This window comes from Stylophora pistillata, chromosome 3 (assembly GCF_964205215.1).
Source record: "Stylophora pistillata chromosome 3, jaStyPist1.2, whole genome shotgun sequence".
In the NCBI taxonomy this organism is placed as follows: Eukaryota; Metazoa; Cnidaria; class Anthozoa; order Scleractinia; family Pocilloporidae; genus Stylophora; species Stylophora pistillata.
This window is the reverse complement of record NC_142521.1, coordinates 27,242,596-27,267,595: the sequence shown is the minus strand read 5'-3', so window position 1 is coordinate 27,267,595 and position 25,000 is coordinate 27,242,596. Positions and strand designations below refer to the sequence as shown.

Genomic DNA, 25,000 nt, shown 5'->3' with positions numbered 1-25,000 from the left:
GTAGCATACTCTTTGTTTAGATTAGGTCTAATGGTGTCTCGGCGCTGTGATATCTGGAACAAGATATGGCCTTAAAGCCCTAGAGCGTCAGTATGCACTCTTATCAACTGCTCAATGTCAAGAGACTTGTTTTCCCTTCGGGCTTGCAACAAAAGTTGGGTAGCTTTTGTGCAGATGTATCCCATCTTAGTGGAAGTTGACTGAAGTGTCGATAGCTTAAGGTCTCACCCACGTGTTTGGCAATCAAGTCGTTCCCTTATTTTGGGGTTGACTTTAGGAGTGATAAAATTATCACAGTTGGCTGGTTGGAGATACTACTCCATTTTCTCCTCTAATTGTCCGTTGCTGAGTTTATTAAGCCAACGGTTTTCGATGACTTTTGTGAGTTTCTCCGAGATTTTGGCATCAATCTTCTCAGTCTCATTGACTGTGTACGATCTCGTCGAGCAAGGTATCTTCTTCTTTGTTGCCATCCTGGATTTTTTGGCACTTGTTTGATTCCAAAAGCTGGTCTGCATCTGACTGCGGAATCACTGAGCGAATCATGAGAACCATTATTGGTCTTGCGACCTCGTTTGGCAGAGTGTGCTGGTTTGGTGGTTGGTGTTTCCCCTGAGCCATGGAGTGATTCACTCATGGCTTTCATCGTTTTGTTCACTGAAGTGAGCTGAGCCATTAGCATTCTCACTCGACACCGTCAAACTCTTGCTTCCTGTCACCATCCCTTCCAAGTTGTCTTCAATGGAAATATCCACATCTCTGAGAAGGTTGTCTTCTAAAGTGTTTTCTGCCATAAATTTAAGCTGCAGTTGGAGAAGAAAATTCCACAACTTAATGCTCTGAAAGCAATACTCGAACTGAATGCTCTAGTTTCAAGAGCTTTACCTCGCATGACTTAGCTACTTAGACCAATGACAAAGTTGAATTTACATCTGCCTCCTGCTTTTTAGTCTATATCATCAAAATTCCGTACACCACATCTTTGTTTTATTAACTTAAAATAACTGGAAATTTCCAAGAAATCTCCCAGAGAGTATCGTTTAAGCATGAACAAGGAGAGAATATTTGAATAGGACAAGTTGAGCCATTTTTGAGAACTTTTCTCACAGCCATAGTTGGATCATTTTTGAGGAAATGCAGCAGTTGATGAACATCAAGGCTGCATGTAGTCGAACTTTCTGACAAAAGAAATCTAGGAAGAAACTTGATATTACATACATGTCTTTGTGGTGCCTCAGTTACAACTTTTGGCCACAACATGCTAAATGAATCTCAGTTGACCGCTGAACAACGTTCCAGGCGTGATCTGACCAAAGGGGGATTTTCCTCTCGATTAGCATCAGCTTTTAGGGCATCAAATTATCAATTTGCTACCAACACCTATCATGCAAGTCGATAAGTATCGCGTCATAAAAGACCAATCATTTTGGTGGGTCTTTCCGAGAGCTCTGTCTGCGTTTAATATTTCAACAAGGCAACAAAGCAAATCTGGTCATTGTTTACATAATGGCTAGTTATCTAACAAATGATATAAAGTCAAAAGTTGCAACTGAGGCACCACAAAGACATGTTTGTACTATCAACTTTCTTCCTATATTTCTTTTGTCAGAAAGTTCAACTACGAGTGCCCTTGATGTTCATCATCAACTTCTGCATTTCCTCAAGAATAATCCAAATATGGCTCCGAAAAAATTCCTCAAAAGTGGCTCAACTTGCGCTATTCAAGTATTGTTTCCTCGTTCATGTTTAAACGATACTCTCTGGGAAATATCTTGTAAATTTCCAGTTATTTTAAGTTAATAAAACAAAAATGTGGTGTACAGAATTTTGATGGTATAGACTAAAAAGCAGAAGGCAGATGTAAATTTCATGTCAGCACAAGCTATGAAATAAATTGGCCAAAAATTTTCTAGAAGTCTGATAGATATAAAATACAACCCAGTTGATTGAATTTGCAGAAGGATTTTCAGTTTGTCACAGCAGGAATGCAAAGTTAGCTAATTAATTATGCAAAGAATGCAGGAAATGGGGTTTTCCCAGGGGGACCCTATATCTCTTAGGGAATTAAATATTTGGACCTATTATTTTAAAACATTTGTTAACTCAAGATACTGAGCAGTTGTGCAAAGTTTGAGCCAAATCGGCGAATTGAGGTTTAACACCCCCTGCCCACTTTTCTCGTGGGCACGCCCTTAAAAACTCATTTACTTTAATTAATTTAAATGACCACCAAAAGCTTTTTGGTCTGAGGTGTAGCAAAGATTGTGTGAATCCAATCCTTTATTCCTATGAATTTAAGAGGAACACTGCTTTTAGAACACTAATGAACTTTGATAAAAGAGCAAATAAATGTAAATTTGCATATGTTCTTACACTTAACAGCAAATGCTTGGCAACATGATATCCATGACAACAAAACAATCATTTGAACCTTGTTTCAAATTCCTAGAATCATGTCTGTCATTCACTTGAAAAGTTCCTTCTCTGAATAAACAATGTGGAGATAGCCTACTTTCTTTGTCCGTCTGCCCTTTTTTGTGCACTGAAACTTGTATCCCTGGTGGCGTGTTGATGTTCAGCTGTCGAACACCTTTGAATAGGACTTTTGGTGGGAGTTTTTGCTATTTGCTTCCACCACCAGAGCAACCGGGAAACTTTCTTAGATCCATCACACCTTTTGTTAACTCTTGACCATTTGTTGCATCTTACAACCAAGTATTTTCGTGTAATTTTCAGTTTGGGAGCTTGGCTTGACTAAGGTGCTAAGTTTGGGGTGCGTCATATAACTGAGTGCACCTTTTAACTGAGAAACTGCAGTATGAAGATATTTTTGATTTTACAAAGATTGAAATTGAAAGATATATTTAATCTTTTAAATAGTTTTAAGCTACGGAGATCAAATATACAACAAACATTCATCATTCTACACATTATTTGTGCATTTTTCAAAAAAAACAAAATCAGTTAACAATTGTACTCTGTGTGGTATTTTTCATAACAAGGATGATGGCTTAGTCCTGGATTGCCGGCACAGGTTGGGCAGTGGTCTCTTGATTTCTGTGGGATTTTCTGTTTTGTGCAAATCCTGCAGCTCTTCTGGGGTTTCTCCTTCTTCTCTGTTCGTGGAATGGGAGCAATGGAATGCACTTCTGACAAGTGAGTAATCAGGGTTGCCACGGTCAGGGAAAAGTGAGGGAAAAACAAAAATTTTTCAAGGTCAGGGAAAATCTTAGTTCTCATCAAAGTCAGTGAAAAGTCAGGGAATTTTGTTTTGACTGTTCCACAAAGGTTTGTGAAGTAGTCGATCAAGTGTAGCAAATCAGATAGAAAGCTTAAAAGCGATGGAGAAATGTAAAAGTGGATTTGGCCTGTTTGATAATGAATTTAATTCAAGGTCGGTGAAAAATGTTTTGAGGTCAGGGAAAAGTCAGGGAATTTTTTGGGTTCTAATGAGTGGCAACCCTGGTAATGGGCTCCTCTTTGGGAATCTCCAGAGTATTTTCTGTAAAGAGGAAAGATGCAAGAAGACTTCATCCATTCCCTTTTGTACAGCAGAAAGCTATTCAGGCACAACAGCTGCATTTGGTGTATGTTAAGTTCGTTACAAAATTTCATACTTTTTCTATCAACTTTTAAGGTTTCAAGGAGTTGATCAGTGCAATCAACTCCACCCATGTGTTGATTGTAATCCATAAAATACTTTGGCTTTTGAAGTGGGTTTGCAGGGTTCTTTCTTTTCCACACATTTTGCATCCTTTCATAATGAACCCAATGAGTGTTAGACCCTAATTCCCAGACACCCCCTGAGATCCAGAGAAAATGGGCTGCCTCAACTAAAACACACCATAGTCAAAATAGCAGAAGATTTTAATGTCTCTCCTGTATTATTGCAATCAAACCCGACATGTACTGACTATATCCTTAATATTACTTGCTCCAGTTGTTGTTGTAAATCAGGCCCAAAGTTTTCTAAAAAAAAACTCCAAAATTGAAAATGAGTTCCTCATGCTGTTATAATGATGCTTATGGACAAGGCCATAAGTTTTTGTTATAGTTATTTACAATGAAATTACCCTCATATTACACCTATTTATTTATCAGAAATTCACACTAACTGGTTAACCTTGAAATTCAACAAGAAAAAAATTACTGAATTAATCTGGGATGGCTCATGAAAAAGACTTTGCCAGCATGATTCAAATCTGTGCCATTGCTGACATCATGATACCTCATAATATGCTGGGAAAACAGCAATTTCTTATGCTATCCAGTTACAAGGAATGGATTCTAAATTGTATTTTGACCTTTCAGATGCCAGGAGTGAAATTATCATTTTTGGACTTGTTGTCATAATCATACCAAACGGTTCATCAGTGAAGACGCCGAAATGCATGGAACTTTTGTTTGCTAAAAATCGAGTATTCTAGGGGAAGAATTCACATGGAGTTATGAATAGCAAGAATAGGCACAGTTCACTTTTAGTGGTGATTAAATTGTAAGCATGCCATTCAACGAAACAAGCGTTATTGCTGTGCATTTTTCAAGAGGCATGCTGCACTGTTTGCACACAAAGTTAGTTTTAAAGGTATGGCCATCATGGTGCTTTCTTCTAGTCTTCATGCACATTGCACAAGCTCATTTCCTTGACTTGGATTTGCCTAGATGGTGTCCTTTAAAATTCTCCTTGTTAGTGCCAGTTCTAACAGCTTGATACCCAGAACTGGAAGGGTGCTTATAGCCTTTGTATCCAGTGATAAGTAATCTTGCCAGTTCGTGATGAAAGGTCAGCTGCTGATGATTGCAGCCTCCCAATTTCTCCAAAATGAAGGCAGCCACCATCGTTAAATTGAAGATGTTGTTCCAGGTGGACATTAACTTCTGTACTGGTCATTCACAGCAATGCCATTCATGTCCGAGTTTTGAACATTGACAACTTTGGTTTCTTTTTCACTTCCTTGGTACAACTCTTGTCCTGTGCCTTTGTGTGTTTCTTTGCTCAACCGCATGAATTTCTGGTTCTGGAGGTGTGTTCGTAGAAAGCAGAGAAATGACTCATTGATCCATCTAAACTGTGGCAACCAAATTCGCAATCTGGTTTGTTCAAACTTTGCCATATTTTAGTTTCGCCCATTTTAATCTATCAATCTTTATTTGTCCTAAGGTAAAAAGACGTATCTTAAGTTACATCAGCACTTAGGAGTCTAAAAATACATAAGACGTACTATAATAGAAAGATAGAAAAATAATATATTAGAAAATAAACCTATTTACAAAAACATTCTTAAATCTGTCAGTCTTTATATCTGGGCGATGAGCACTTTTGTTTCTAACTGAGTTTGGTACTTTATTTCTTTGTCAGAATGATGTTACTAAGCAGGCAATTGATATCCACTGAACGTACCTTAAATCTCCTTATCTACCTTTTCTAAAAGTTCTTGAATGTCAATTTTCAAATTGGCTGGGAAGTCGTGCCTGTTATTAAAATTAATAAAACTATATTTATATAATATCATGCTTAATACAAGATTTCATTAAAAATGTGTCCCGGAACCTATTTGTTTTCCACCTTGATGTTTCAGAACGCCTGCATCGTCTTAGATGGTAAGACGACTTATGGGCTGAGGGTAAAAGATTTCTTAACCGGTTACTCTTATCATTTAAAATAGAATTAAAGGTCTTCTTACAAATATTTTCATTGTAACGTTCAATGCTTGGTAGTTTAGTGCTGACTAAAGCATCGCTGTAGTCTATCCCCAGGAAAATAATAGCCAGTGCCCTTTTCTGGACACGCTCCAGTTCTGTCTTGAGATACAATGGCAGCGAGCAATAGAACGCCGGTTCTGCATAACTAAGTACAGATCAAATGGAAGTGCAATAGAATAAGACTAATTCACAGGTGCACCAAAAAATACAAACGTTTAGAGGCCTTGTTTATAACCTCGCGAAGATGACAGGTCATCACTTATGGTGACCCCAAGGAGTTTTGCAGACTTTACGGTCTCCACACCTTTCCCATTAACTATAATTGGAGGAAACTCCTGCTTTTGTTTACTGAAAGTAATTAGAAGCTCTTTACATTTATCATTGTTCAGTTGTACTTATTTTTAGAGGACCATTCCATTACACGGTCAGCTATCCTTTGCAAAATACTTGCCTTTCCTTTGATGACGACTTCTGAGGTCGTAGTGTCATCAACATATTTCCACATTTCGGCATTTATGCCACTACTTACTTCAAGATCATTAATAAGCGCAAGAAATAACCGCAGCCCTAGTTTTGTTCCTTGTGGGACGCCAGTTGGAACTGACTCCCACTTGGAAAAACAACCCTTTGCAAGTTTAATTCGCTGAAAACGGCCCGATAAAAAATCTATGATCCAATTAATTATCTTTTTGGGTATCTCCAAGACGGTCAGCTTCCTAACTAAAATGTCACAATCTATAAGATCAAAAGCCTTCCTATAATCATATAGTGTGGCTCTTACGGTGGCGCCGTTTCCGTCAGTCGCTTGTGCCCATCGGTGAATCATGTGAATCAGAGCTTGGGTTGTAGAGGAGTTTGGCACAACCCCATTTGCTGTAGCGTTCTCTTGTATAACTTTGTGAAGCTGCAGGGAATAGAAAATGGCTGAATGTCAACATTTGTTAAAACTGACAACCACTAGGCCGGAGTCCCTTTGCTATTACCTATGTATTTTTAGTGCCTCGACATAACATGGGAAACTATCCCACTGAATGCACGATTTGTAGGTCATTGATTTTATTGGTGTGTTGGCTCTTAAATAAACCTTTTTTTGTTTGTGTGTTTATCTTGGAGTTGTTTCTGATCTGGATGCTGGATTCATGAGAACTGGTAGGGGCAGCAGCTGAGTCTGGTGGTTTTCGTTCTCACATCTTTATTTTTGTTGGACAACTGAACCATTTGATTCTTTAGCTCATTCGTTCAGTTTTTTTGTGAAAAGGATGTATTTCAAAAGAAGATGCGAGCAAACGACTTGTCATGGAGGTATTTGATCTCATGAAAACAATAGAGAATTGCATAATGCAATGAATGGTTTGAACCCGGGGGTAACATGTGGAGGTGTAGTCTGATCGTCCAGGTGAGTGTAGTCCTGAGAAGGACTGTTGTCGGTGGTAGTGACTGACGTTTCAACAACCTGTGCGGAAGTCATCATCAGAGTCAAGTGAATGATTGTTGTCAGTAGAATGTTCTTATTCCAGTTCGTGTGAAATGATCAGTTGGTTTTGCCGTGATGTTATTGGCTGTAAGACTCAAGTGACGTAAGTCGGTCGTGATTGGTCTGTTTCGATTTGTCGGTAAAGTTAGGTTGTTCTTTTTCGGTCGTTTGTGATGTTTATGTCGTGAATGAGTCGTTTGTATGGAGCGGGTAGTTGTTGACATCTGTTTAGGGGAGTCTGTTCTAAGTTAGTAAACCAGCTTTCCAGAGTCAGTCGTTGAAAATAGTCAGTGCTGTAGGTTAGGCATTGTGCAGAGTCCCAGTCAATGTTGCGGTTGGTAAGTCGATGGTGTTCAGCAATGTGATTGCTGACATCACCTTTCCTCGTCGCCTGTCTGTGTTCAGTCAGTCTTGTTGTGAGGTTTCTGCCAGTCTCACCGATGTAGGAGGCTTGGCAGTCGAAACAATTGATCTTATAAATCGTTCCCTGTCTGTTCCTCGGTTTGTCTTTGTCTTTAACGTTGGTTAGTAACTGACGTAATGTGGTGATGGGTTTGTGGGCGACGCGGATATTGAAGGGTAGTAAGATGCGCGAGATGTTTTCAGACATGCCTTTTATGTACGGTATGGTTGCTGTAGTCGTAGGGGTTGCTGTGTCGTTTGTTTCGGTAGTGGTAGTGGATCGGTGAATGTTTCGTCGGATGAGGTCGTTGTAGTTGTTCTTCGTAAAAACACAGTGAAGGTATTTGTTCTCGTCGGATAAGCTGTCTGTCGAGTCGCATACTAGTTGTGCGCGTCGTGTTAGAGTTCTGATAGTTGTGGCTTTGTGTGATGTAGGGTTGTAGGATGACTTGTCTAGTAATCTGTCGGTGTGTGTCGGTTTCCTGTAAACTGTCGTCTGTAATGAGTTGTCGTTGTGGCCTGCCAGGCAGTCTAGAAAAGGAAGTTTGTCATTTTCTTCGACTTCTCTGGTAAACTGTATGTCAGTGTTTTGTTCATTAAGGTGGTGGTGGAATGCGTCAATTTCGTCATGTCGAATGGCGGTGAATGTGTCGTCAACGTAACGTAACCAAAGCGGTATCGTTTGTTGGCAAGTCGAAAGGGCGTGTTCCTCGATGTTCTGCATCACATTTTCTGCTATAACAACAGAAACTGGAGACCCCATGGCAGTGCCGTGTAACTGTTTGTAGTGTTTACCGTTGTACTGAAAGTAATTAGACGTTAGGCAAATGTTTAGCAAGTGCATAATGTCGTCTGTCGGTAGCGGTAGTGGTTCAGTAGATTGTCGGATTGCAGTTTCAGTGCATTGTAATGCCAATTGAAGTGGAATACTTGTGAACAGTGATTTCACATCAAATGACACTAGTTTGTAGTCGTCAGGTATCTGAACAGTCTTGGTAGCGTTAATGAAGTCTTCAGTGGATTGTAGTTTATGTCTGGATTTGTAGGTTAGCGGTTGTAGTATTGTCGTCAGGTACTTGGATAATTGCATGTTGATCAACTTCTCAATGTAAGGTATTCTGATCTTTGGCAAGTTAGAAATGATAAAGCTAAGTGACAACTCCCAAATACACCTTTTTATACTGGTTTTGCTAGGTAGAAATAGATTCATCAGAGTCAAGTTGGTAGAAATGGACTTGATATGGAAACTAGTGAGCACTTTGGTTGGGAATGGATCTTTGTCTTGATCATTTGTACTGTGAAATAATTGCTGAAAACATACCCTAAAATCCTAAAGAAATTTTCTTTGATAAATCTTTGTGGCTTGTCACTAACTTTCATTGATGTTTTCTGTTGGTAATTTCCTGTGGTAGCAATCGGACTTCATCATGATAGCAACCAGACTGTGGTGGGTAGCAATCAAACGAGTAGGGAAAGTACTTTGTAGTGACAGGACTGGTTACCAACCAGACAAATATAGACCTTGTGCACTTCAATGACTGTTGAAAAGCCTTATGCCTCTGCCTTTCATTCGCGTCATTCCAACTGAATATGCGTTAGCTCTTTTATAAGACGAAATTTCTTCTGTTATTGATAATAATGAGATAGCAGTGGGTATATGTATTGATTTGTCTGAGGCCTTTGACACGGTTAACCATCAAATTTTACTTGGTAAGCTTCTTCACAATAGTAATCATAGTGTTGCATTCAATTGGCCTCAAGACTATCTCAGCAATGGACAAGATTTTTTCAGTTTAAGGGACTAAATTCATCTTATTCAACATCAAGTGTGGTGTCGCACTGGGCTCCATTCTTGGTCTTCTGCTCTTTTTAGTGTGGGTTATAGTTAAAACAAAGAGAAAGCTTATCATGAAATCCAACAATTGAGGGCCATCAGTTCCTATTGTGTTTTTTGGCCGCTGAAGCTCTCCTTGCCTCTGAAGGAGAGTGGCTATTGTGCACAGCTGTTGAATGACTTCTGCGTTTCTGAAATCTGGAGCTTGTTGGTGGTATATGTACTTCAGCAGGTACAGAAGCGAGGAGGCATGATGAGATAGTTACCTCTCTCAACCTGTTTAAAAAGAAAAAAACAGATTAGACCACTGTACTGGGTTTCTTTTTCTGGTGCCTTAGTACAGGTGAGCTCTCTGTTGTGCGAGAGCTCACCTGGCATTCCGTTGCTGTCTATGTCCACAGAGTATTTATCAAAAACCACACACTCCTACCCTTGGATAATCCAAATATGACTCAATCAAGGAGTGCTGTACAAAGAGTCTGCATTACAGGTTCTCCCTGTGGCTCTTGCATCTGCCCAGGAAGCCTGAACATTTGAAGGGAGATTCAGGTTTGTGCCATCGTCAACAGAAGGCCTTAGTGTTCATTTTGTTTTCTTTGGTTTTTTCTTTTAAAAATGAAGGAATGAAGAAGTATAAAACTCACTTACTGCATATCCTTTCCAAGCTCTTTGTGATTGTTGATTCTGACACATACATGCTTTGACACGTGAGTGAGTGTTTGGGAATGGAAAATAGCAACACTTTGCAGGAACTATTTTAGTTCATTGGGAACTTCCGACTCGTTCATAGCGTATTTTCACAACGTCCCAGTACTCAGAGGTTTGGTTTGGCATGCCATAGTGTATGGGACTACCTCCCTATCTGGGGAGCGTTGAGGCTGTGTTTTGTCCCAACTGACTGACACAGGCTGACCTGCTGTTTCCACTGAAGAGATTGTTGTTAGTTCACCAGAGGGCCTCTTTGCTAAACATGTAGTGGTTATTTCACTAGTGGGCTTCTTTGCTGAAGATGTCTTTGTAAGTTAATGAGAGGGAGAGGGCCTCTTTCCTCTGTCTTAGAGGTGGTGTTTTTTGACAAATTTTTGTCACTTCTTTGGTGGTTGTTGTGTGGGTTAGGGTTAGGCGATGGTGGTGGCGGTGGTGGCACAGGGGAGGCATCACTCTTAGAGGAGAAACTGTCCATCCAGTCACTACTACTTGTACCCTGGTATAGCACAGTAAGATTACTTCCTATGTCATTGTAGTTGTAGTTGTCTGGAACTTTTGGAGGACTCACTGGCACAAAGGCATTACAGGAACATCCACCTTTGTTGCCTGAGGGTTTGAACTTAAAGTGGTGTCGCACTCCACAACCTGTAATGTTGGAGAACCCATTTTGTAAACGAACTTCAGTGTGGCACCTTAACTAACTGTGAAAGTACATTCATAAACAGGGTATTTGTCAAGGATTGAAATGAAAAGGAAGATTAAACAAAAGAGATTAGACCTAGCAAGACATTTTCTTTGGCTGGCATCAAATGCATTCTCCCTTTCCAACCTCGTATGCAAGGCGAAACTGAACTGAAGGAAATTCTGTCAACTTTCAAGCATCAAAGCTTAAAAGAAGTCTGGCCATAGTTTCAGGAAAAGTTTTTTGACAGCCCCTCCACTCTCTTTGCTCCAAAGTTAGCTTTTGACATTTTAATGCAAATGGTTGCCTTGGGTCAATAACACTAGTCCACAAGTTATTTACTTTGTGCACGACTTAAAAAAGTCGACAATGGTCTTAAACTTAGGAGTAAAGTGTTGTGTAAAAATATTTTCAGGCTGACTTGTTGTCCAATCAATTTGTGTCATTCATTAATTAAAAAAAAGAAAAAAATCTAGTTGATCTTTGAAACATTGCCTAGTTTGGGTAGACAACATCTTGTGGCTCTAGAAGGAAGACACTGAACTTTCTAAAGCGTAATGCAGTAATTTTAAAGCAAGAGAAACGGCTCTATGTCCTCTCGCCTGTTCTGGGTGTCATGGAGAAACTTGAAGGCCTTTACACTAAGTTGTTTCAGGTCTGTTAATCAATAATACCTTCCAAAACGAGATTGTGTTTCTCCACTACTTGTTTTAATGTATTGATGAACATCCCCTGAGGTCTGTAGTCTACCCTCGACAGATGTTGAATTTAAGCAATGATGCTAAATTCAGAAGCTATTGGAAAACAGGGGAGAACACCAATTTGCAGGAATTGCAGAAAACCAAGGAGAGGACATACGAAGGGACAGAGTAGCAACTCGAATGGTCCAGAACATTGTGGATAAAAATGTTGAGACAAAAATCAGGCAGAAATGACACCATTAGATGGCTGTGAAAAATTGTGTTAATACATTTTGTTCGGGGTTGTAGTGCTGTTCATGTAGAACTTTGTTCTTGAAATGTGATTAAAATTAACCAATAAGACATGTGCAGAAAACAATTTTTTTTTAAGAAAAATGTCAGTATGTAGACAGGCATTTTTTATACTTAATTTTATCAAATGAAACATTTGATAAAAACATTCCTCAAATCCCTGGTATTCTGATTCATCAGCAGTTCGAAATATCTTTCTTTTACTGTTGTCATTCCAACTGAATATGCCTCAGCTCCTTTATATATAGCACAGGCTTTCCGAAGGAAACGCCTGTAGTATAAATTCAGCTTATTTTTTTTTGCTTTCAGTCACAAAACGCAGTTCCACTACAGCGCATAAGTGAAGTGTATGCATGTGCGTAGAATGAACTCTAGAGCGCATGGTTTAAAGCAATACCTGCCTTCATTTATCATTTATTACAGTTTCTCCAAATCTAGATTAAATTAAATTACTAAATAGATGCATAAATAAATACATAGACATAAACACATAGACAGAATAAATAAATAATGATGATGGAGAGGCAGCATCCAAAAGCGTCCTAGACACCATACGAGGGATGCTCCCCAGTAAGATATGATATTAAAAAACAGTTATAGCATAGAGTTTGATATCTAAGTATTACATTTAATCAAATCTAAAAATTCTAAGTATTACCAAGGAATGAAGTAACTTTATGTTTAAAGCCAGAAATACTAGCAGAATCCTTCGTGGACAATTCCGTATGTGAAAGAAATTCGATGGCTATTACGCTCAATATAATTATAAAGTCACAAACCGTTTGCAGTACACTCACACTAAAACTTATGGAGCGTTTTGAGAACGGGTCGGTCCACGAACTTTACGAGAGATCAATTTACAAGCGATTATTTACGAGTGAACCTTCTATCAAGAAATATGAAGCAAAACGAGCTGTCTCGTATTATGTTTACATGTAAACATAACCGTGTATTTAGGAGTGATCGAGAACCCAGTAGAATGCCAGAAGGTACTCTGAAACGTCTCAGAAGAAAGGGCAGAAAACTGAAGGAATTTGTTTATGAGTGTATTCGTCCAAGCATGCATACCGAAGTCCTCTTGGCTACATTGTTATGTGAAGGTTAGAAGAGTTACAAAGAATGTTTGTAAGCTCAATACGAAGAGGGTAAGATTAAATAAAGTTACACAACATGAGAAGAAGTATTTGCTGAATTGTTCTGTGAGGGTAAATCAAAAGATAATTAAATTGAAGTATGGAGCAAGTCGGTATTTATCAATGTTTTCTTGTAATAAACCCATTCGTTTTTATAGGAGTCACACGCATCAAACTATTGTAAATTTCAACTGAGTTCAGATATAGTTGCAGTGGTTTCAGGGATTTTTCTATTAAAAACAACATGAACTACTGAACAGTAATACAGGGAAGTTGACATGGAGGTCCCACCCTATGTGAAGAGGAAGAAAGGAATTTACGACATAATCATTGAGACAAGTTTATTGAACTTCAACCCAATACAGAGGCATATAAAAATGCCTATTACTGTACAACAATTAGAGACTGGAATACATTACCAAATTATTTTCTAGACAAAAAGTTCGAAGAATTTTAAAATAGCAATTAATAGAAATATTTGAATTGGAATATTCATTTACTTTATTTTATATATTTATTTATCTCAATTAATGATTAATCTTTTTAAAAATATTGTACATAGATAAACCCTTTTCTTAATGTTATCTATTTTATTATTACATAGTCTATTGGTGATGGGCCTTCCCTTTGATAGATTTTAATAAAATGTAGATGTAGAATAGTGGTTCAATCTACTATTTCTCACAATTAACTCCCCTTAGGTAAACATTCGGCAACAAACTATGACTCGCTACCAATAATCGATAAAAACTTCCCTTCTTGCAGTTAAAGGCAAATACATTACCCACTCAGGGTTTTTAAAAGCCTTGAAAGTCCTTGAAGATGGCTGAATTTAAAAATAAAAATTAAATGCCTTGAGAGTACTTGAATTTGAGGACTAGGGCTTGGTTTTTGCATTGCTTTTTCTTTAGCAATTTTCAAGTTGAAAATTACTGTACTTTCATGGAAAAGCTGAGAACATAGTTAATCAAGGGGAATGGTTATAAAAGCCAGCGAACTTCAAAGGACCGGCCTATTTGAGTTTTGAGGTTGAGATGCACCGTCACGTGACATTGACCATGCATCTAAAAACAACATGGCGGACGCGTGGGATGACATGTTCTTGTTTGGAGATGAATTAGAGGCAATTTTAGGAGTTTTTAGAAGAAGACCTTGATGAGCACTTTAGAGAAGCAGCTGCTGATGTAAGCTTTAGAATCTGTTTTTATGGTTAAAATATAGCCTAAAAGTGTCAAAAAGGAGGATTGAACATGAAGATCGAACAGACTAGCTTTCGACATCCTGCTTTCGATATCATGCTTTCGATCAATCACTCTTATTTCGGGCTCTATTTATAAACCATTTCTTGCCTAAACGTTATTTTATCAACTGTTGACTTTAAGATGATCTTTGAGCCTAAGTAGCATGTGATATTGATCGTGACTTTGGTTTTGCAGGTTCAACCACTGAGCGTCACTTTCCCTCATTGTCCAAAGAAATGCAAGAGTAAGAGCAGACTGAAACATCACATCACTGTTAAACACAAAGATAAAACAGAAGAAACTGAGACAGACGAACCAGAAAATCGAGATCTATTAACTGTGGAAATGTATGCAAGCATCGTTGCCAATGCTAAAGTGAAACTTGGAGACAAAAAAATTTATCCAAAGGCAAACAGAGACAAGATATGGTCCTACAACTGTAACACTTTGCAATCTTCAACGCCTAAATTCCCTAAAATTCAGGGGCTGTATATTCAATTGACAAAGTCTGGAAATGCAGAGAGGTTTTATGCAGCCTTTTACGCTAGCATAGTCTTGCATGCTTCGAGCCATTTTGTAACTCTGCTACATTACTTTGTTCAAAAGTGGCCACACTGCAAAGAAAAAGCAGAACCTCACGCATGTGAACCATTGACGAAATTATCTGATAAAGAGAAGTCAGGGTTACAGTACATTGGAGGTTGTGTACTACATAAGCTACATAACAAACACAAATAGGGAAGTAAAACACTAGAAAATGACCAGGCAATCTCACTGATAATGGCTGGGAAATGGGACAATCCAACTGGTAAAGATCACAGATTGACTACAACATTGAATCGAGATGGACTGTGGAAGATCACAAGAAATGCTCAATCTGTTTTAGAAAGAACTGAACACTTTCAGGGAAGCTACACAATAATAATAATAATAATAATAATAATAATAATAATAATAATAACGGTTTATTCACAGTATATCCACATAAAAAGGTGTGGCTCTTCATCTGTGAAGGCCTACGATACTAAAATTTAATATTAAAACTAATTTATAATGACTAACTAAATTGTAATAAAAACTATACATGAAAGTAAATATGCAGAATATATTGGTTGGTGGAGGTGGTTGTTTCTATATTTTTACAAGGAAGACAAAGCACGCGCCTTCAAGAACGCCTTGCAGAGCCTGCAGTATTCTTTAAAATCTGTGCAATTCCTTATATTTGCTGGCAATTTGTTAAAAATCGTGGTTGCTGAATGCTGAAAGGTGCCCGTACAAATGGAACATAAAGCCTTGGAGCAACACTGGAACGGAGATGCTTAACGGGTTTAACGACTTGCAAATTTAAATGGGAGGGCCAGTTATCAGAATACAGTGCTTTAAATATAGTCTTTAGTAGTGAGTAGTCCCTTAGCTCCAGGATAGGTAGCCAGCCAAGATCCAAAATGGTAGATATACTGTTTACATATTTACAAGTGATGAAACTAGCCATAGTGAACTGGAGCCTTTGTAGTCTAGCTGAGAGGAACTTAGGTAGACATAATACCAGTCTGAACAACATTCCTTCAGCTAATATTATTTCAAGATCAACCCACGATGTAACTGTTGTTGCATCTCTCTCTGCCATGTTAGCTGACTCTGAAGTTGAGATTAGTAGCCATGTTGCTAAAGATGTTCTCCATAATATTATTAGTTTGTATGTTAGAGTTCCTTCCACTAGAAGTTTACATCCCACCAATTTGTGACACAAGGCATCATACAAAACTGTGCAAGTGGCATCCTCGCCTTTGTTTAGTTTCCAATCCATTAACATACTGAAAGCCTTATCTTCCTGCGTCCTATTATTTTGATCAAAGTTTTTCATTGCGGTGTGGTTGAAGCCCAGGCGTCTTCCCAATGTCCCCCATTTTTCTGCAAGTTGCTGAGACAGCTCCTCCAACTCGTCGTCTGATGGTTTTCCAGCCTTTAAAGCTGAGAATAATAATGGGAAAGGGAAAGGAGAAAGTTAAAAAGCAAGCTTCAGAGATCTGGCAAAAGTTGAACAAATATGGCAAAAGGTGATTTATATTTTTGGTATTACGCGATAGCAAATGGTTGGCCTTAAGGATGGTCAGGCTTTGGCAACGAGAGGTTTGCAGTAGGGGGTAAAGAACTTTTGTTAAGAAAAGTTGCTTAGAAAGCTTTCAAAACTCATTATATATTCTGATCTCCTCATTAGCGTATGACCCGACAACCATCTTCAACAAGGATGTCACAAATTACATTTTCTAGTGATAAACACTCGTCATAAGTTACTATAATTAGGTTTTTCTCAAATGCGACCAAAGGAGGAACGTTGAACAAAGAGTTTGAGGCATTTTTGCAAAATAAGGATCAATTGGTGAGCCTGGTAGCTTCCAGTTCCTCTGAAATTTAACGTCAAGGGAATTAAAAGGTTATTTGGGTAAGATACCTTTAGAATTAGTCGGTGCACCATGACTCAGTCGTGTGGATTGCATTTCCTCTCAAGTTGAAGGTCTGGGGTGAGCATCCTCTGCATAAAGGACAAGAGTAGATTAGATTTACTCTATACCTACCTTTCATTCCGTACACTCTTTCTTTTCTTCTCTCCTTCCCTCCCTTCCTCCCTCTCTTTATACCTCACTCCCTGTGTCATGTTCAGGAACCGTTCTGAGATTTACTTGGTGACTGGGATGAAAGGATGTTATTCTAGTGGTGATATTTAGCCACAACTTTTGGTAATAAGGTCCATGAGCGTAAATTCTTTCAGCGACTTAATTCGCATCCCAGGGGAGGTCCTAAATCTTCCCATTTATTACATAATTTATGCGGTAGTATGCGTGAATATCAGATTTAGCCGCAGTTACATGGTAAAATATGAAATATTTTGCTCTTGACATCATCTTGTTCATGGCTTGTACAATGATATGAAAGTTGTAATTGTCCTAGTTTGTACAAAATGTCTCATCACGCCTTCTGTGCCCTCATGCAATCATCTACATCCACAGTTTCAAATGACTACCGAGAAAAGCAGCATATTTATTACATCTCTGGTCCAAATGGGGTTTTCTTAACCCTTGCTAGGCTGAAGACTGGCCAAATGATGGTCATGCACCAGCCTTAACTCACATCTGTGATGGATATTCTGGTTTGGGCAGATAATACTACTAGTGTAGGCGTTAGTCAAATCATGCACCCATATTTCGGTTTGACAGATGTTTGCTAGAGCATACAGCATCAAAGAATCTGCCCAGTGACCTTCATCTTGTTGAGGTAATCCTTCCATGACTGATACCTCTCAGTGAATGTAAAGAGTTGCATGCCATCAGACTGCAAGAAAGAATTCATGTAAAGTGAAACCAATAAAGAAAGCTGGAACTGGTACACATGGGAAGATGCAATATGTGGATGTCATAAAAAATGTGTTTGGTCATAGCCATAATTTGGCCATATTTCAAGAATGGATCTCAGAGTTGAGGTTCACATTGGAACATCTTCCAGAACGATCTTGTCCAGAATATTCATGCGGGCAGGCTTGCTATGTACGCTGATGACCATCTGATGTACTCTGCTGGAGAGAAGATTGAGGATGTAGAAACAATCCTGAACGATGAGGGAACCCGTACCTCTGAATGGTATCAACAAAACCTACTCAAGTGTAACCAAGATAAATTTCAAGCTATGAGTCTTGGACCAAGACACAAGAAAAAGAGAATGAACCTAAATATAAAGGACATTAACATAAAATCAAGTTCCAGGATTGATCTTTTGGGAGTGGCAATTGATGATGACTTGAACTTTACAAAGCATATCAATAATGTCTGTACTAAGGGGGCAAGGAAAGTAGCAGTACTTATGAGGTTTAGGAATTTAATGCCTACTGAAGCTAAATTAAGAATTTTTAAAGCTTTTATTTTACCCCAAGTTACATATTGTCATATAGTATGGCACCATTGTCGCTCATCAGACGAGAGAAAGCTTGAAAGGCTGCAGGAGCGTGCATTGAGGGCTATTTACTGTGACAGGGCTAGCACTTATGAAGCACTTCTAGATAAAGCAAGACTTCCAACGTTATGTAATCGCATACTCCGGGACATGGCTATATTTATGTATAAAGTTAAGACTAATTTAGTCCCACCATATATTTCTGAACTTTTTAGTTGCGGCATAAGTAGGTACAATCGTCGGAATGCAGACGATTTCTCCTTACCAAGATACAACATGGTTACATACGGAAGACATAGCTTAAGGTACATGGGACCTTATATTTGGTCGAAGCAAAAAAAAAAAGTAGAAATGGAATCGAAAACGAATAATTAATTCAAAGGAAATAAGTTTGAATTTAAGGTTGCAGGGTGTTTAAGTTAGCTCAGTTTAAAATTATGAGGTAATTGTTCACTGAATACCATTCAGAGTTGATCTCAACTAATTAGAAGGGTAATAATTACTATTTCTGGGTTTAAAACACAACTACGCAAACCTGTATCACATTTCTCGACTGACTTTGGACTGCTCTGCTGGTCTCTTAGCTGACTCTCATCCTGCTTCTGCCTCTTTGGGGTGGATTCCATTTGCTGCCTGGTGACCAGGGGTGCTTACTATTTACACGGAAAAACCGGAAATTCCAGGTGGAATATCAAATGGTACGCACCATTCTGTTCAGAAAGTTCCGGAGAAAGTGGGTGGTCGTTTGAGGCGATCCACTTTTCCCGGTCAGCAAGCGTACCATTTCACAGTATCCATTTGGGTTTGATTGCTTTTTGAGCAGTCAAAACAAAATGGTGGCTAAAGATAGAAGTGAAGGTAGGTGAAAATTACATTTTTAGTTGATTTTACTGAATAGTAGGTGGTTTGTTTACTTGTTTCTGTGAATAGATGTTTTTCTGCTGTAAACTGCATTTTCGCGGATTCTCTAAAGCCATGGGTTTTTTCGAAATTTGGCAAAGTCGATGTGTCGGCGACAGATTGTCACCTGGGGATCGTCGGTGGTTAGTCTTCATTTCATAAACAGGGTTCATGAAGTATGTATAGTGAAGCCCAACCATTCAAGCTTGCATCGATATCACTTCGAGCACCAAAACAAACTCTGTTTCATTTATTACACATTGTTAAAGCAAGTCTTAAATTAGTTAAGTTTGTGCTTATGATATAAACTTGTAAGCTTTTGTGGGCCAGGTATCATGAATGGTTTCCACTTGAGCTTAACTTAATATAAGTTTGAGGTTAATCTTATGCCCTATTGGTCTCTAAACACTTTTTAACCTTCTGTTAAAAGCAGAAAATCTAGACAGATGGGAGGACCGCCACGTGCAAATGTTAATATGATGCTGGAAGGAAAACAAATCGTCCTTTGTAATGGAAAAAGTACAAAAAAAAGAAGTTTTTGAAAAGATCACCGCCGACTTCAATGCGAAGTCAGATTTAAAAGTGACTGGTATCCAGTGCCTAAGGAAATGGGCGAAATTAGAGGCTAAACAAAAGGATTATAACAAAATCTACTTATATAGTACAATTTTACAGATACTCAGGAATAGTAGTTTTACAGCATGCAATTGTCACACAACGTAACTATTGTACAGCATATGGTGTGAGGCGGTTGTTATGGAAATCAATACACTACATCCTTCCCAGGCAATGTTCAAAAACATTAATCAAATATACAATCATACTAAATCATACACATAATCGGTCTAGCGAAAAAATAAAATAGTACACTGTATTGTAATTTTTTAACATTGTTATCTGTATTTTCCCCTCAGCATCGATATAACTGGGGTATCTGTTGGGTTAGACCCATGATTCTCTTGCTTGAGAAATGTCAGTGTGTGTAGTGTCACTTGTGCAGAGCATGTCCGCCCTCAATCCTCAATTTGTGAGTTTCAGTGGAGATCCCTTTGTGTATGATAGTATGAGGTATTTACCTGTCTATTAATTGATTTTATTTTACTGCAAATTTAGAATCTCAAAAAAGAAACAACAACTTTGAGTTTAAATTTACAAGACATGTTTCGACATTCTCATGTCATCCTCAGTTGCAAATGAGCATTTAACTATTGTACATTTGAATTTAAATTAAGGTACGTTACAAACTACGTGTCAGGGCTTACGTTACATTTGAATGTTAAAAACGCGAACGATGTAAATAGCGCGTGCTTGACTAGATCAAAAAATAAATAGATAAATAAAAAAATAATAAATGTAATAATAATAAAAATAAATTAAAAGACCAAGGAACAACATAATTAAAAGGAAAGAGACAATTCTAGATGTTTCAATTGCCTATCCTTAATCAATTGCTGATTAAGGATTGATTTATCTATTTATTTTTTGATCTAGTCAAGCACGCGCTATTTATATCGTTCGCGTTTTTAACATTCAAATGTAACGTAAGCCCTGACACGTAGTTTGTAACGTACCTTAATTTAAATTCAAATGTACAACAGTTAAATGCTCATTTGCAACTGAAGATGACTTGAGAATGCCGAAACATGTCTTGTAAATCTAAACTCAAAGTTGTTGTTTCTTTTTTGAGAGTTATTGTCACTCTGCTGTCTTTACGTCCTTTTGGTAAATTTAGAATCATATTTTGGTTCTAGGTCTTGATCTTTTACTCCATTGATAAGTGCATTAAACACAATGTTTTTTCACGTTCGAGATGTCCCTCATAATTACATTTACGTCTATAACAAAAAATGTTCAAGCTTTGTTTTGTCTTTTGTTCCTAGTGCTGATCCAGGTTCAAGTGATGAGTCCACTGATGGTTGTTTGTGAAATTATCGGAAGATTTCCTAAGGAAAATTGTATCACAATATTGTTATTTTTAACATGAAATCAAAGTGTTTTGAGGAGTAATATTATTTGGGGAAATAGGCTGATGTGTAATTATAAGAATTAAATTGGATGTGTTCTGAGTTTATGGTAATTGCATTTACCTTTTGACATGAAGTAGATCTCTAGCCTAAAATCAAGATAAAAACTACCAGAGATTTGGTTGCTGCAAGATTGTCAAGATTCAAACAGCAGATACAGAAATTTTAGTAAACCCATGTGGTAACAATTGTAATGTTCAAGAATTCAGAGGATGATTTAATCATTGCTTTATGAACTAGCTTTAGAATATTCTTACAACTAGTTCAACATGGTTGAGGAACTTTCAAAAACAGGTATTCTTTAGCACAATATGTAAACTATAATAAAATGTTCTTACCCTTGGCTAACCCATAATTCGAAATAAGTATATGTGTAAAAATAGACCGAAACTTTTCTCAAAAATCCATTTTTTTTCGTGAAGTTATCACCATAAAATTATTATAAATCATAGTTGGCCTTTGTCTAACAACTCTCATTCATAAACTTGGGCAAGAGAAAGGGGAAATCTTCTTTTTTTTCGCAAACCAACAGTTAAAAAAATTACAGACATTTTGAACGTCAACAAGAGGAATAACAGTTACTCGGAGCTTACTATTGTGGTACACTTTACAAAAATTTTTCAAAATTACAACAGTTCATCAAGAACAATAAATAAAAAAAATGCTTATTCAGCAACTAGGATTGCCTATATTCCATATAAATGCCATCTGGAGCAGGATAGCATCTCCTTATTGTAAGAACAATGCATGAAGGGAAAACTCATCGGTTTCCCTTTCCCAGTTTCCCATAGTTCCATAAACAGTACTGTCTGTAGGCTGCCTTTTTAAAGGAATTGGTAGAATAATCTGGTTCTTCGGCCAGTATATCGAAACTTGCTCGGATATAGCTGACGTCAATGCCTCCCGGTCAAGGAGGATGTTTTGATACATAGTGTGCGAAGCAACACAAGTTCTCTTTCTACAACAAACATTCTCCAAATCTAGAGGCATTGGTCTACAAACTGGACAATCACACCATTGAGGAACATCATCTCGATTAGGACCAGGGTCAGGTTCAGCAGAGTGTGCTGGAGAGTCACTGATATCTGCTTGGATGTTCTTTGCATAATCCAAACTGCATCGATTTTATTTCATTGAGCATTTCATCTACGCATTTTTGTATGGACAGCCAGGAGTTTTAGCCGTCTTTTTGTGGCTACATGAATTCTTACAGGAACAGGTCCGTGACAGGAGAATATATTTCTATTATAAATTGATGAATTTCGACAAAAGGATTTGTGGTCTTATACTTTCACGCGGAAAATTTAGTATTGAGCTTACCACTCAATTCACGATCGCCAAAGGCAAATGGACAATGTGAGATGTTGATGCGATGGATTCCTCGTTAATTTCTTCGGCCATATGGTGCAACAGGCGAATTGTATACATTTGCGGGTGTTGATGGACCTTTAACATCGACATTCCTGCTTGTCTCATGTTCCATTTCTTCCATTTTTGGCGCAGTTGACGCCGATCTCTTGAACTTTCGTCACGTCATGCCATTTGCGAATCACGCTGCCGGCATCGAAACAATAACACAGGTGCACAGGGTATTGTGGTTGGAAGGGATCCTTTAAGTATATAATTGTAGGTAGAAAACACTAGCATGTACTGAGGCTGACTGAAGTATTGAAAAATTGGATAGTATTATGATGGTGGTGAATGTTTGGTTATACAGCCTGTCTTTTTGTCATTTACTGTGAAGAATTGATTTTGTTAGCAGAACAAAATCCAACTATAGATATCTGGTTCATAAAATAGAAACTTATTAGTAATTCTACAAAGAGTAATTCTTGTCTACTGAAATCAGTTAAAGCAACCCAATAACAATTTTCAGACTGAAATTCCAGAGGTGTGAGAAACATTTATAATAGGTTTCATCCCTGGGGGAGATCTTAGCTGTATTATCTTTGGCCTTATCTTGCGTTTTGTTGCATTAAAATTCATCCCTATTGATAGCCTTTATATGAAAATCCTGTCTAGAGACCACTGTAGTAATGATGGTAATATTTAAAAAGACAATGAGATAGACAATAGTATTCTTTAACCCTTAGGTACCTCAAGAAGAAAACAGCTATGATTGCGGAGTATTTGTGGTGCTGTTCTTTGAAGAATTCTCAAGGAGAAAGGAGAAGGTTATAAAGATTTTAAAACATAATTTCCATCTCAGCTGAGCAAGGCAATGATTCTTTGTTTGTTTTTCTCTCTTTCAGTCTTCAGTAAGCGAGCTTCTGTCAGTCAAAATTTTCCAGTGGTATAACCAAGCTTCTGCATTTCATTTGAGAGAAAGAGTCAAAGGCATCCTTTTAGCTACAGGCTAGAATTTGAGTTATTACAGTTATTCGTATCGTCATCTTAAGTTCAGTTGCCTTGGTGCATGGAAAGAATGATTAGTTGAAATGTAATGTTTTGCATATAAAGTCTTTGCATACAAACGTGCGATAATTACACGAGTCAGTGATTTTTAGTAACCTTTCTTAACACGTTGACACCTGAACCGCCTGAACCGCGCGATTGGCTCGCGCGAGAACGCTTTCCCCCCACCTCCCCTACTGTTAGATTTTCCCTATTTTTTGGGTTCCCTGTTCTACGTTGAAGCTAGTGTCACGAGACCTGTTTTCCATCTTTGGTATTGTACATGAGGTTTTCCGGTCAATTAAAAAACAGTTCTTACTGCCATCTTGATCTGGTTTACTGTGTTCCTGGCCTTGTATTCGGAATACACTACAATTGGTGACGAGGATGGGATTCCTTTGATCAAGCACAAGCGGTTAAAAGGAGTGGGTCATACAAATCACATCCATAAGGGACGGACAGGACGGGAAATGCTGGATGAAGCACCGAGCGCTAACATGAGTCAAGCCATCGGCAAAGTGACAAAGTTTGTGGTGGCCGGCGGATTGAGAGTCCTACACCGAACAACTGGATTTTACTTTCTTGCAAATGGAATTCAGGAACCTAAAACGATGAAGGCCGTACTTTTGATGAACCTTCTGGCGGAAACTTACCAATTGGCGAAGGATTTAGTGGCCCCCGCACAACTGAAAGATGACGCCATTACCTATAAGATCATCGTAGAGCGAATGCGGGAACTGAAACCTGAAAGATCAGCGCTGGTTGCGGGGTATGAGTTCAAGAACCAAGCCGGGAATTCCAGTGAGTCAGTTAGTCATTATGTAGCCACTCCAAGGCACTTGGCCACAGAATACAAGTTTGGAGAGGCCATGCAAACCGAGCACCTTCGTGACCGATTAGTTTCAGGTATCCGCGACTTGAATATGATTACGGAGTTGTTGAAAGTAAAACTTGCCGACCTTTCTTTTGATCTTGCGGTTCAAAAGTGTTTGGCCATTGGGCAGGCTAATAAAGATGTTCAGGTGCTTCAGGGAGAACAAGGGCCAGACACCCCAGTCAATAAACTCGACACTGTCAAGACTGGGGAAGAACAAGCCACATCCAAGCCACCACCACCTAAGGCCGAGGGTTTCCGGGGTAAGGACAGTAACAAGTCTAAACCTTGCTACCGCTGTTTAGGGTCGCATAACTCACACCAGTGTCCCTTCATGAAAGAACGCTGTTTTCATTGTGGCATAATTGGACCTACACAGAGAGCATGTAGGAAGAGACAGGCCACCCCACAGATGACTGACACTGGAATAAATGTCATTGAAGGGTGATGATTTTGAAGAAAGCGATGGAGAATTTGGGAACCTGTACCATGTCTCTGACATGAAAAACAAAAAGCCCATTTTCACTTAAGATCTACCTTGAAGGCCGCCCAGTGTTTATGTTATCGAAGGTAACGCTGAATCACTTTTAGGACGAGAGTCTAGTTTTAAGCTAAAAGTACTTACTCAAGTCAACTCCGTACGTCAAGACGATGATAATGGTGAACTTAACTCACTGCTAAAGGAGTATAGTAA

General features: G+C 38.4%; 1 pseudogene; it reads right to left on the bottom strand.

Annotated features, from left to right (window-relative positions):
• LOC148735406 (uncharacterized) overlaps positions 1-794 on the bottom strand; it is a 1,078-nt pseudogene extending 284 nt beyond the window's left edge.
• Positions 795-25,000: the final 24,206 nt, after the last annotated feature.